The sequence below is a fragment of the Ostrinia furnacalis genome, unplaced genomic scaffold (assembly GCF_004193835.3).
Source record: "Ostrinia furnacalis isolate ACB-3 unplaced genomic scaffold, ASM419383v2 OfSCF7582, whole genome shotgun sequence".
NCBI classification, from domain to species: domain Eukaryota; kingdom Metazoa; phylum Arthropoda; class Insecta; order Lepidoptera; family Crambidae; genus Ostrinia; species Ostrinia furnacalis.
Genome location: NW_021137821.1, coordinates 792,453 through 805,990, shown reverse-complemented (window position 1 = coordinate 805,990; position 13,538 = coordinate 792,453). Strand labels below are relative to the sequence as shown.

General features: G+C 36.0%; 1 protein-coding gene across 1 annotated transcript in view; it reads right to left on the bottom strand.

The window, feature by feature from the left end:
* Positions 1 to 13,206, bottom strand: part of cv-2 (crosveinless 2-secreting protein) — a 45,265-nt gene extending 32,059 nt beyond the window's left edge. The window contains exon 1 of the mRNA XM_028321843.1: positions 12,824 to 13,206. The gene's annotated coding sequence lies outside the window, so the exon portion shown is untranslated. The remainder of the gene's footprint in view (positions 1 to 12,823) is intronic.
* Positions 13,207 to 13,538: the final 332 nt, after the last annotated feature.

Genomic DNA, 13,538 nt, shown 5'->3' with positions numbered 1-13,538 from the left:
TTTTTATAGCATAGAGTCATATCCGAGAAGCCTACTCAGTACAAGTAAACAAAGGGAAGGAGTGGCACCAGAACTGTGGATAAGAGCTGGTAGCCGCCTCATTTGCTACCAGTATTGTTTCGTTTTTTGCCAGACACGTCAATGGGCTCATTGTTAATCGACAAATACCAATTGGACAATAGAAGCAATAAAAAAAATGATATGAGAACAAAACATTTAGCGGAGTCATGTAGGTTTATCATTGCTTCACAATTCGATGACTTCCTTTAAACCACTTAAGTACCTATTAAACGTAGGTATTTGATTTAAGTAGGTATTATTATTTATTTTTAAGTATTATTATTCTTAATCAAGACACAAAAAGCTCAAATTCGTATTTATATCGAAGGAAGGAACAGCTTTAGCTTTCGGAAATTTGGGAGTTGATCCTACACCATTGAAACTTTTAACTTATCTTATTAATTGCTGTGCAAACTATGCAGTTGAAAATATTTTGAGCAAATGTAGTGCATTTATCAGGACAAATTATTTAATAAATTTTCCAAATACCTGCGAATTTTCCAGCATGTTCCTTTAGCTGACCACTTCTAGAGTACTAGTCTCTCGAGAAGAAAAAATTCGACTGGCTTCAAAACCGATATGAATCGAACAAAAACCAAATGAGACGCGCAGTGAGCAATCCTGGAAACCCGGAGTAAGCATTCAACGGAATGTCTTTAGTTTCATTTATTACCAACATTAACAATGGACTTCGGAGAAATTGCATAAGCCAGAGATAACATTCTTTATGCTGTCGTTATGCAGCTACTGGGATGAAAAAATATGTTATTAACTTAGTAAGTAGTCATTGAATATAAATTACAGATGGGATCGCTACATTGTTGCAGTTAATTGTTTTAAATTCTTATTGATGTACCAACAAACAAATAAAAAATTCCTCGAAGAACAATTGCGCTGAGTATGAATTTGCTATAGGAAAATTATTCGTCTTACATGGAAAAAATAACACGGTTCTGTTACTCAGATATTCTGTAGGCTAAGAAATTTCACAATTAAATTCCAGAGCTTATACAACGGGACTATTGCTATATCTTATTCCCATCACCGCAACTCCTGTGTGGCAACAGCCAAGTTCTACAGCTTGATCGCGTAAATAAAACTGAACTAGTGAATGATAAATTACTGCCCGGGGAAAGTTAATTGTCATTTGAAATCCTGAAATTAATTTAAAGAAAACTACAGGAGTTTAAAGCTTTTTCCGTGTTTCGTGTTTAATCCACTTCCCTAAATTTTACCCGAATGACAGATGATAAATAAAACAAAACAACTTCTTAATGACAATCATTAAAAATAATCCTTCATATGTACATTAATGAACAAAACAAGTCAGTAAAAAATTGTGTTTGAGTGTTTATTTCCAATTAAGGACACAAAAATTAATAGTACGTGTTAATTTAAAATCTGTTGTGTATTTGTTGTAACACGCCCATTTTCTGCGTCTATCAGTACCTATTTTATGGTTAATTACATGGATAATTCATGAACTTAACTAACAGTCGGACTTTAATTAGTTATTTTTCTCGACACTTGTCGCATTGTGTGCCCCTTAACCGATAAGGAAAAGAGTTCGTTAGTGTCCACATTTTTGTGGAATTAGATGTAAATAGGTATTTGACATTTGGACATAAAATGTGATTTACTTTACATTTAAAGTCGTATATTTTTAGAGCGACTCAAACACGTGACGTTGAACTTGTTTGATAAACTCTACTGTTAGCTAATAAAACCATTAGAGACGTGTCCTCAGTGAGATACAAATTATAAAATATTTCCAAAGTTCATCCAATACTCGTGGTATTAAACTAGAAAATTAAGTTATGCTATTGTGACGACCAAACTATAAAATATGACGCGTAATAAAATATAACGTTTTCCATCAGCCCTGAATATGTAACGGAATCACAATCACAGATAAGTATTTTAATTGCGATACGTGTTGCGCCTATCGATCGTCTCATAAGAGTTTCAACACACATAATGTCATGTGCACACGAGTACATTTAGAAAGCAGCTTTTAAAATCGGGCGTAGGGCCCGCAAGTCGCAAGTTGCGAGTGAAGACGGGTGGTTTGTAGGGTTTTCACATCAGTGAAATTACTTTTATTTGGGTACGAGCAAATGTAATCACATGTAAAATAGTAAGATAATGACAGCTTTTCTCCGACTAGGCACCAGGTAGAGCCTCCGCTGTTCTTAAGATCTGCCTTCGCATTACAACCCAAAAAGTAGACAAACAAAATCGAAGTAAGCCCGCTTTGACGTCACAAACCACATTTTATCAATCATGTTTTTCAGTATCGCAACTGAAAACATCAAAACATACTGACCGAATTCGTAGCAAATTTCGTAGTAGTGACGTCACACCGCCCAATCCTGCGGGAACGCAATTCCATGTTACTACAGCGGTCGACAGCCCTAGCGCCGCGGCGGGCGTCACCTACTTTCACGAAGGCAGCGCGGGCGCAGCGTACGCTCGGAGGCTGCGCGCGACAAGGTCGCCGAGAGGCAAACCACTCTTCGACAGAATTTCTTCGGCGCAGAACCGCGCGCATACCAGTGCGAGAACGCGGCCGCAATAAAAACGCTCGGATATATTTCACGCGTACACAACATTATCTCGACGCTCTCGGGTCCGATTACTTAATGCTCGGCTAACTGTACTCGGATCGAAACAAGATCAGGTTTTTCTTTAAGTTCGATGATCGGCAGGGGCAAAACCCCAATGGGGTGACAACGTGGAATCAAAATAAATGAAAAAGCTTTCGTACCAATATTCTATGATAAACTTACAAACTTAGGTATTTATTGTGGAATCGAGCTTTGCAATAAAAAAAATTTATGCTCATTTCAGGAAAATGTATAATTTATTTCTGTTTCCCTACATAAAATTTCAAAGTTACAGCCATGACGTGTAAGCTTTAACTCAACTCGAATTGATTTCTCAATAGTATTAACACTTCAAAAATGTTGATAGACTTGTACATGAGCAGGTACTTACAAGTTACCTTGTATGTTATTTATTCAAATTACAGTTTTCTCTTAATAAGCGCACCGCGGCCGGCTGACTGTGTACTGGCAGAAGTTACAACATAGCTACCGATTCCGAGCCAGGATTATGCCAATGTACGCCATTTATCTCGAACAAATATTGAAGGTGATTCCATGATTACATCTTTTGTTTGAGATGCTAATATAAATTTGGGTCGTACAAGCGTGAGAATGGATATTTCCATTAATTAACTTAGAACAAACCCAAATAAGGTATCACGGTGTCTATGCACGCAACCTTGTCACCTTTAGATACTCAGATCGCAATTAATGCATTTTCAATTAAAGTATATGAAAAATAGTTAACTGTGAGGCTTATTTGAAAAATGTACTGCTGAAAGAAATGCTTTTCATCTGTAGAAAACCCATGAGAAAAAACCAAAAAAAACCTATTACTTGATAACGTAATGTTAATCTACGTGATTATGTACATGGCAGTGTATATTTTGATATACAACCTACAGAAAGCACGTTAAAATGTGGCTTAAAAACTAGTCATAACAATCATAAAACCCGTAGACTAAATACAATTCGGCACGGCCGAGCAACAGTGTAGAAATATAGTAGTCTACTATAGCACTAATGTAGAAATGTAGTGGAGTGTAACTGCCAAACCAACACATTAAGGATTTTGCAGGGGAGACCGAGGAGAGTTGTAACAGAGGTGTGTTGTGATAAAGTCCATTTCTCTGAACCTAAGACTGTTTATCGAGCTTGCGACTTCACGTATTCATTGATTGATATTTCGACACTCCAGATTTTGCGTGAAATTTTCAGCCCACTAAGGCTGGGTTGCACCATCTTACTTTAACTTTAACAAATGTCAAAGATCTCTCAAACTCCATACACCGGTTATCGTTATAGTTACGGTTACAGTTAGACGGTGCAACTCAGCCTGTCATAGGTGCACAGAAATTAGCTTTGTAACAACTCACCTCTGTTACAAATCTCCTCGGTCTCCCCTAGTAGAATAAAACAATGAGTACCGTTGACTGACGAACGACCAGCGTCTGGGTCTAGCTAATTGAATTAACAGCCTCAAACACAGCAAGTCCATTAAGACGTCGGCAAATATAGGAAAAGTGTGAGCTTAGCACTTAAAATATACATCAGTTTTTCCTTAAAGTTTTACCGGAGTCTTGCAATTCGATTTACAAAGTGACAAAGCAATTATCACCGTTTTTATTTGATTTGTTTTGTTTAATGAAACCCATCAAATTCAGTTTTAAATTCATCCTAAATCTAATTAACGCAATTTAGGATATCGTTAGACGTAGTAGGTACGTCGTATATCTAAGAAAATAGACTATGATGTAAAATAGACTAGAAAAGTTCTCGATTGCGTTCAGAAATACCAATGTCTACTCACGGACATTGCCCGCGGGCGGCATGACCGGAGGGAGTGGGGAGCGTTCGGCGAACGAACGAGCAATGTTCGGTTCGCGAGCGAACATTGAAGAAGTCGATCCTGACGCACTCTCTTCAACGACTTTGCACTAAACGGTTTCGATATTATTTTAAATTTATACCGAATAGACAATTAATTCTATACAGTCCACTCTTTTATGAACTTCCACTATCGAAGTAACAATTAACTTTTCTTTTAAAGATGCGTGCGTGCATATTCGTTCGTCCGTTCGTTTCAGCCAAATGACGTCCACTGCTAGACAAAGGCCTCCCCAAAGGTTTTCCACAATTAACGGTCCTGCGCTGCCTGCATCCGTCGTCAGTCGTCGTGCATATTAGGCACAGATAATTAAGCATCATTTGTTGGCACGATACTCATAAGACAGTAAGAAGGCATCGTTTGATAATTTCGATATTTTTTAGGTAATAAAGAAAATATAGCTTGTTCATGAAACGGGCGGGTACGGAAAGCAGGTGGGAGAGGCGGGGTGCGTTACGCCACGCCCTTTCACCTGCGACGCCTACGCCTAACCTTTACTTGCTGGGGCTCACACCACCAGTAACTAAGACACTTTTTATAACCTGTCAATACGCTATTGCATGGCCACGTTTTACGTAACTTGCTTTTTCAAAGTCAACAGAATTATTAATTGATTACAAATCAATTAAAGGTTAAACATAGCAAATGAATAAATTAAGCTTTTCGTACTTAATTTAAAATAGTGCAATCGGAAACAAATTACTCCTTCATTACCATCTTTACTTGAGCTAGCAACACATACGCAAATGGACACAAAATGTATCATATACCTAAATGTGTGTATCATTCACATTTTAAGACAAAATTAATTAAATACTCAAGTGTGGATGTACCGACATGCTTATCAGTTGTTATTAATGTATACATGTACGAGTATATTCGCGTCCGAAAAATAGCGATTATAAACTGATAGCAATTTGACCCGTACAACGACAGTTCGAAGGTGACATAGGTACACGTTTAATGAGTGGAAAACGTCCCGAAGAACAATAGGGTGGAAGATATGAGATGAATTATTAATAGAGTTAATGAGCCGCTGCACGGCCGAGATAGCGGGGTGAGCGGCGCGACCTCGCGCGATAGTGCCCACGCAGCCTGATTGTCGCCAACGGCCAGCCGACACTTTTTACAATCACACACGACACTATAACTCAAATATCAGGCCATAAAGACCACTATCCCCCAGCAACTACAGCACGAAAGAACCACAACGTGGCACGCTTTTGCACGCGCGTGAATCCCTGGTATCCCTTGAGTAGATACGCGTCGTGCCACACCGGCACGAAATGTAAATAAATATTTATACCGCATGGCAAACCGCGCACCTGATTTATACTATTCGCTCTATAGTCTCTGGTTAGTCTCAGTCACTGCGAATCTATTATAATTATAAAGCGCAGTGCAACAACTGTCAGATAACGATTTAATATGAGAAACGGAACATACTTCCTATTAATACACGTTCAATGATTTCTTAGAAAGGGGTAGAAATTGCACCAAATTACGCAGTAGCAAAGGCGATTGCATGTGTGCAATTTGTCATTACTGACACGCAATGAATGTTGTGACTCACTTTCAAATCAAGGAAGAATGGCGTAATATTATATTTTATGAATTCATTAAAAAATATTTTTTTAAATACTAGAGCTCCTTACAAAAAGTAGGACAGCGTCAAAGAGCTGTTTTAAATGGGTGTATATCCTAAAATAACAGATTTTTTTGTGACGGCACACATAATATTATTTTATACATACTTTAAATTCTTAATTTGTGTAAAATATATAAAATTGTTCGGGTCCTGAAGATTTCAAAGATTTGAGGAATATAACAAGGTGGCAATGGTGCGCTTCAAGAAATACCTCGTTTAAAATAAGTCAATGTCCTAGAAAACTGTATATTACTCATTACACTTTCAATTAACATTTTAACTGCCTACAACCTACAACTCATTCATAACACACAAAAGTGTTTATCGCTATCGTAAAATAAAGTGTGTCATACAATCAGCACCTACAAAAGAAAGTGTCACAATAATTACCTTCTAAATTGACACATGAGGAAAATCGATTTTACCTATAGTCACATTTTGCAGCCAACTATGACAAATTCCATTAAGAATTACCATTTAGGTATTTGATTTTCCCTTTGTCTTTTCTAACACTAAACAGGTAAAAAAATCATAATTATGTAGTTACCTACTTTATTAAAGAAAAATATTTTCATCATTAACCGTCTAAGTATGTCAGTAGATGAATTCTTAATAAATAAATAAATCGTCAAAAGAGGCCAAACCGTGAAAATTGCCTAAAGAGTAAATATTAAGTGGGGACTGACCAAATCCGGAACTATATAAAACAGGAAAAAAAGCTCAAAGCTTTTGTCTAAGCTTAGTGTCGTTTAGTCAGTTTGAATTTTTTTAAACATCCTAACCAGGAAACTCATCGGTTTCACAAATCCTGTAAAAAAAACGCCTATCCAAAGATACAAATAAAAATAATATCGGAAGTTTTCTATAGTGACATGATAAAATCTTACAGCAGTGCCCTAACCTAACCGATGCCTAGACGCAAGCTGCAAGCTTTTTTAAGTTGCATCAATTCAATAAAATCTATTGATTTAAATTACATTCATAATAACAAAAAGAAGCACCTGACACTGTAAAGAGACGACACAATAGCAAATGAGTAACAATAGTGATCAAGTCGGTCAGTCATTTTATTTAATTAAAACTTGAATGAATAGCCGCGACCCGCCGTTATCGTCGTGTCACACGAATGGCACACAATCCGTGTTTATAAAGTTGTTCGAGATAAATTCTTCTGTACCTATAATGATAATTATTAAAATTACTGTGATTGCTATGTTTCTTAATGAATTAATCGAACAGATTTTTTGACACCAATGCGGGACCGTTAGTGATGTATGTAGCGAATCGCGCGTTATTCGTTAACGACACGTGAACAAAATAAATGTAAGGAATAACTACGATACACGTTTTCGTCAAGCGCAGTCTAGTGCTACGAAATATTTTATGAAAACTTAACAGCTAATGAAAAACTGTCTGTAATTTCGTAGTGAAGTTACTTTGTCTACACGCATTGTTATGTTAGCCAATAAATGATTGCATCCATTAAAAAGTTTCCTCTCCGCCGTTGAACTCACTGACCGCTAATACAGAAATCATGCAAAACAATTGACATTGTCATTAACGGGTTCCTATTGGTTACATTTCAATTACATTTATTGTCCATTGAGACGAGATGTATTCTTGACATGCTCAACATTATTGTCACAAACAAATACAAAGCGTATTTCTTTTATCATAAAAAAGTAACGCATAAAAGGAAACAAAAGGCGTTTTTATGCTGCGTATTAAAAAAGATAAAGCAAAGAATTGTTCAATTAATTAACTCGAATCTTTAAGGACGAAAAAAATTAAAATACAAAAACCAAATTTTAAGAAATTAATTAAAAAAATCTGAACCTTGATAGACCGATGATTTACAGGTGAACCGGACATAAGGTTACAACTTTAGGTAAGCAACATTTTATTCAATTATGATTTATTTAATGTACTTTTCAGATAAGGTGTGTACAATTCCGAAAGTCAAGTAGACTTTCGGAATTGTACACACCTTATCTGAAAAGTACATTACATCATTGTTCAACTGAATGACGATATTGGAATGCAATGATAAATCAACGAGTAATTTAGATACTGAAGAAAACAATGTTTCTTGATCGGTGTGAGTATCCGATAATTTCAAATTCTTTAGATAAATGCTAAGATTACAGATATACACAGACAGACACGTCAACAAGATACCATCTACGTGTCATTAAATCGCTGAAATGGTTGACATAATTACAAATGCTTTGAATAAAACAAACGACTACGTTTCTGTTTCATAGTTTTTTTATTCCGTTTATCCCTCGTAGTAAGCTAAATATGTGTTACAATTGGGTTCACCAGTTAAGCGGCAGCGGGGATCGAACCAGCGTTCCACGAGTCGGCCAGTCCCATACCTTCACCGTTTCGTCGCTATGAACAATCCGAATTAGAAACAATCCGAATTTTGTAATGCCTACATCTTTTTCGAATAAAAATTTAATACTATGACATTTTTCTTACAAAGCATCCTGCTAATTTTACCGGGTCAAAAATGTGAACTGTTTTCAATTTAATAGTTACATCGCAGCCAGACTGTCTGGACTACAAAGCAGACTAATTAGCAAACGACGTGCTGATGCTCTCTTCGTACTTTCAACCGAACTCGGCTCGAATGCGTTATCTCACAGCTTAAAGGTTATCTCAGCCTTATTTACCATTAATTAAAAGCTTACTTTTTATCACGTGATTGTGTACTTGTTTACTCTGACTGCTGGACTCGCTGTGATTTTTGGCAGTATTCAGCAGAAATAATTAAGTCACAGTGTTTATTGTTACTTAAAAGTGGTTTATGAAAAAGAACTATAATGACAACTTTATACAGTTGAAAGAGGAGATATTTGAAGGGTCAAAATTGAAACTTTTACATATAATAATTTATAATTATTTGAATATTAGTTCAAAATTTTATTTTGTGTAAGAAAACGTATCCATTGGCAAGTAATGGTACTAAATCTAAATAAATATTTGGTAGACATGAAGAATGTGAATGCGTGTAGAATGTGGTAATGTTGTAGCCTATTTTTTACAGCAGGACTAGGCAAATCCGAAATAAATATTAAAATCTATGCGAAGGCATGCGGAAAGGCTAGTTTTCAATCTACAAAAAAATATTTAGGCTGTTTAATAACTAGTTTTACTTTGTTATACAGGGTGTTTGGCGCATCGTGTGCCAAAATTATTTGGCGGATAGAATAGGTCATTTTCTATATTTTCAGCCCCCATAACACGTTATTTATAGCCATGTAAACTTAAATGTTCAGTCCATTTTTAACTTTTCGGAAAAGTTCAAAGCTGAATTAAAAAAAAACTAGATGATATTTGCCAGTAAATTTAGATTTGATGCAACCCTATATCAATGCACGTCAAAACAAAATATTTACTTTGAGGCTACGCTTAGTAGTTTTTTTTTAAATCGAAATTAAATGATGCGATTTGGGTATTTTGGTGAAATTACTAAAAAACTTAATATAAAAGTAGCCGCCTGACATGGAACGTGTTATGGGGGCTGAAAATATAGGAAATGACCCATTCTATCCGCCAAATCATTTTGGCACACGATGCGCCAAACACCCTGTATAATACTATTTAAGATTTTGAAAGTTCACGGAACTCTTATTCTGCTTCAGAACAATCATCGCCTAGTACGAGTTTGGATTAGCGCAAAATCTAAAATACACGCAAATCTTTCATCTTTCAACCGGCCGCATGAATTGGAGCATGCTTAATGCTTATCAATGGCTACAACAAAACGGATTACCGGGTGTAGATAAATAAAACATTCACTTGAAAATAATCTCTACAATGAAAGTATGAGTATACAAACTCCGGTCTGAATGATCGGTGAGTCATGGCTGCCTTTCGCTGAAACGATGAGGCATGGCATCGTCATAGGGACCACTCAACGTGTGGTATAAATTATGTTTATGGATAGGCGAATAGTCGCGTCTCCCGACGAGTCATACAAACGGCAGGAATTCCCAAATTAGATACGCACATCCCATTTGGTTAAATTGTTACTATGGAGTGTTTAATCTGTTTAATGAGTTAATCTGGATAATAAGTTACCTACAAACGCTCATTCAATCAAAACTAGAGTCCTATTCTGAATTTTTGTTTCTTCTTCTTTTTTGTAGGTAGGTCGTTATACCTATAGTTATACTCGTAAGCCCCTATAAACGTTTGAAGTGCCCTGCGAAGCACGGAAGTTATATTCCCTTCAATCTAGTTTATCTAGTAAAGTCATAGTGATTTTATACCGTGTCCGGCCTGAACTCGAATTTAGAACCAAGAAAACTTAACTTTTCTTTCTTCTTCTTCTTTTCGTGTCGCCAACATACCTACACAGTGTCAGCCTAAAACTCTTCTGATTAGGTGTTATTAAGGAGTATTCACAGACTTGATCAAACGCAAAAGCTCATAATTCCTAACATACTTAATTATCTATGTTATTTTTAGTAGGCACTATCTGATAGTGAAGTGCTGATCATAGTGTAATTTTCCTGAAAAGTTGCAATCTAGCAACCGTAATCAGGTCGACCAAAGGGCAGACAGGTGGTCACGCTACACTATCCTGCCAGACCGTGGATAACATTTAATCAATAATGTAAGATAGGTGACAGCTGACGAATACAGATTACACAGTTCATTAAGAAAGAGATATGGCACGGGCAAACCCCACAATCTGACATGCCGAGCATATCAATTGAATTTTTAAGGCGATTAGTGACGCAAAATGAGGTGCCTCTGTATTTGATGTTGTGAGCTATTGTTTTAATTAACTATACAATGAAATAGATTTTCCCTGTATAATCAATTAATTATTTCGTTAGTTCTGATTTTTTACAATTGTTTAATCAACCTACATTATTAGGAAAACATGTGACATTTGACCAAATAATTATATCGGTCAAGTAATAAATAACAAATAATTTATAAGTGTTGTTTTAAATGAGAATTATTGAGCTGTTACTTTCGGTAATTCCTATGAGCCTATTAAATGAAATTTGCTGTATCCTATTGGTTCAAGGTTCACCTGCCATTTTACTAACTTGACTGAATAACTATTGTTTACATGATTTTGAAATATAATTTATTTCAGGCGATTTGATAAGAACGGGAAACCACGGCAACAGCAGATAAAAGATTTGTGTAATATTAAATCAATTGCAACCAAAGCGTCACTGTGACAAACAACCATACATAATTGGTTGTTCTTATTATTAATAAAACCTAGACCTAGTTTTGCATACTATTATTATAATAGTTAATTTTGGCTGTTAGCTGTTTTAGTGGCATAGTAAATATTTATAATATATTGTTAATTATACTTAATTAACTTCCTATTTAATTAACTACACAGATCAACTATTTTGAGAACATAAATTATAACTATGTTCAAATGATAAGAGTGTCAAATTGTTTTTCTCATCCTAAAAAAATTTAGCAACTAAAATTATGTAAAAAATTACTTAACGTTGTTTTTATAGCTTTAAATTACCTTCACTATGGGCTTACTAAAGTTATAAATGGTTAACTTAAAAAAAAATACTCACATAGCAGAAAATACTTATCACGAACTTAAATTACTAAAATGTTAAAACATGATAAAACTGTACAATTTTCTGTATATTTGTTTAAAATATTCAAAATTAAGAAGCTTTAAGTTTATAACTCCATAAAGCAAACTCTCAAAGATTAGTATGTGGAAAGTGTGGATACCGAACGGTATCGGATTTGAGACGTCAAATACCAGTAAAACTGGTCAAGGTCGTCAAAAGTTTCTTGTTGATATTTTAGTTCATAGGTTACACATAAACTCAAATAATATGATAATTTTAGCTTCCTCGGATAATTTTATAGAGCCTTCTGGTGCGATGGTGTAAGATGGCATAACCATAACAATAGGCTAAAAATAAAAATAAAATGCTAATTTTTTGAAATTTTATATAATGCAACGAATTATTACCTAGATTCTTAATTAATACTTTTATTCCTTGACCAATTTTAAAATTCTTATTACTTACTTAAGTTTAAAAATAATAACTTTAGCAAGGGTAGATATTTTTACTGGCAAGTTATTATTAGATTCAATTGCTTTGGCGCATGTTGACTTGCTACTCGCGAGGTTCTTGCCTCCAACCTGCAAGGAGTGCGTTGACAAAGAGCGCATTAATTAACAATTTCAATTAATCCCAAGGCAAATTCTTGGAACAGTTAAATATTCATTAACGTATGCGTACGTTTCTTAGTATTGGTACGTCGCTTGATTATTTTACAAAAAACTCAATGGTTTCACGTAATTATAGATAAATAAGGAAGATCGTGCTAATTTAACGGTGTGTTTTAACACGACTATAAGGACAGGTATGTTAATATATTTGTCAAATCGCACATTATTTAACTTGCCCCAACATAACGAGGTTACATCAACTCGAGTGCCTACTCGCGCACTTATACGTGTACGAGAAGTTTCAACTTGTTTTGTTGCTATGCCAGTAACTTTCTAATATAACATAGACATAAAAAATACATATTTTCAAATCGAAACGTATGTGTAAAATAAACCGGTCGTATCAGATAAATAGTGATCAAACTCACCTTAAAATACGAATTGTCGTCCCTCCGAGCGGGTAAATGGTAAATAATGAACTTCACTGTGCACTGTTGGAGAAGCTCGCTCGCGTAAGCACGGCGAGTGAGCTTAAGTTCGCGTGTGTGAGGCGGTAAAGTTTTCGGGAAACTTGTCGGTGTCGCGCTCGGAAGCGCTGGTATGGGCGCGCGGCGTCGGAGCGGCGCGTGCACTGAGTGGCGGCGAGGCACTGCTGCGGGACGCTGGCCTGCCCCGCGCGTGCGCCTGACCTGTCGAGCAGCCTCCCGCGCGCCGCAACCTGCAGCGCTGCACCGGCTCGTAAACAATACAGACCACACACGCACCAACCCCAGCCTATCAACATAGTATTTTAGCACCAATAAGTCCCGATAACTTGACCCCGCGTGACAGATTGGTTAGATGCTGTCAACGCCAACTACCAATGCTCCAGTAAAATAGAAACTGCAAGCGGTTTCCTTAGCATTTCACAGATTTCAAAGGCATCCTGAATTTTGTGATACTGAAATACAAACAAGGAAAAAGATTATTAAACTGACTTTCTAATTAACTTACAACTTGAAGCCTTATTGTACCTTTGAACCTGGTGCTTTCTAGCTTTCGACCCTATCTGATATTTTTTTTGTTTTGATGGCAATAGGTGGATAGCAAGGAAAACTTAGCTTTCACCTAACTTATTATTGCTTTTCATTTTCGTACTAACTT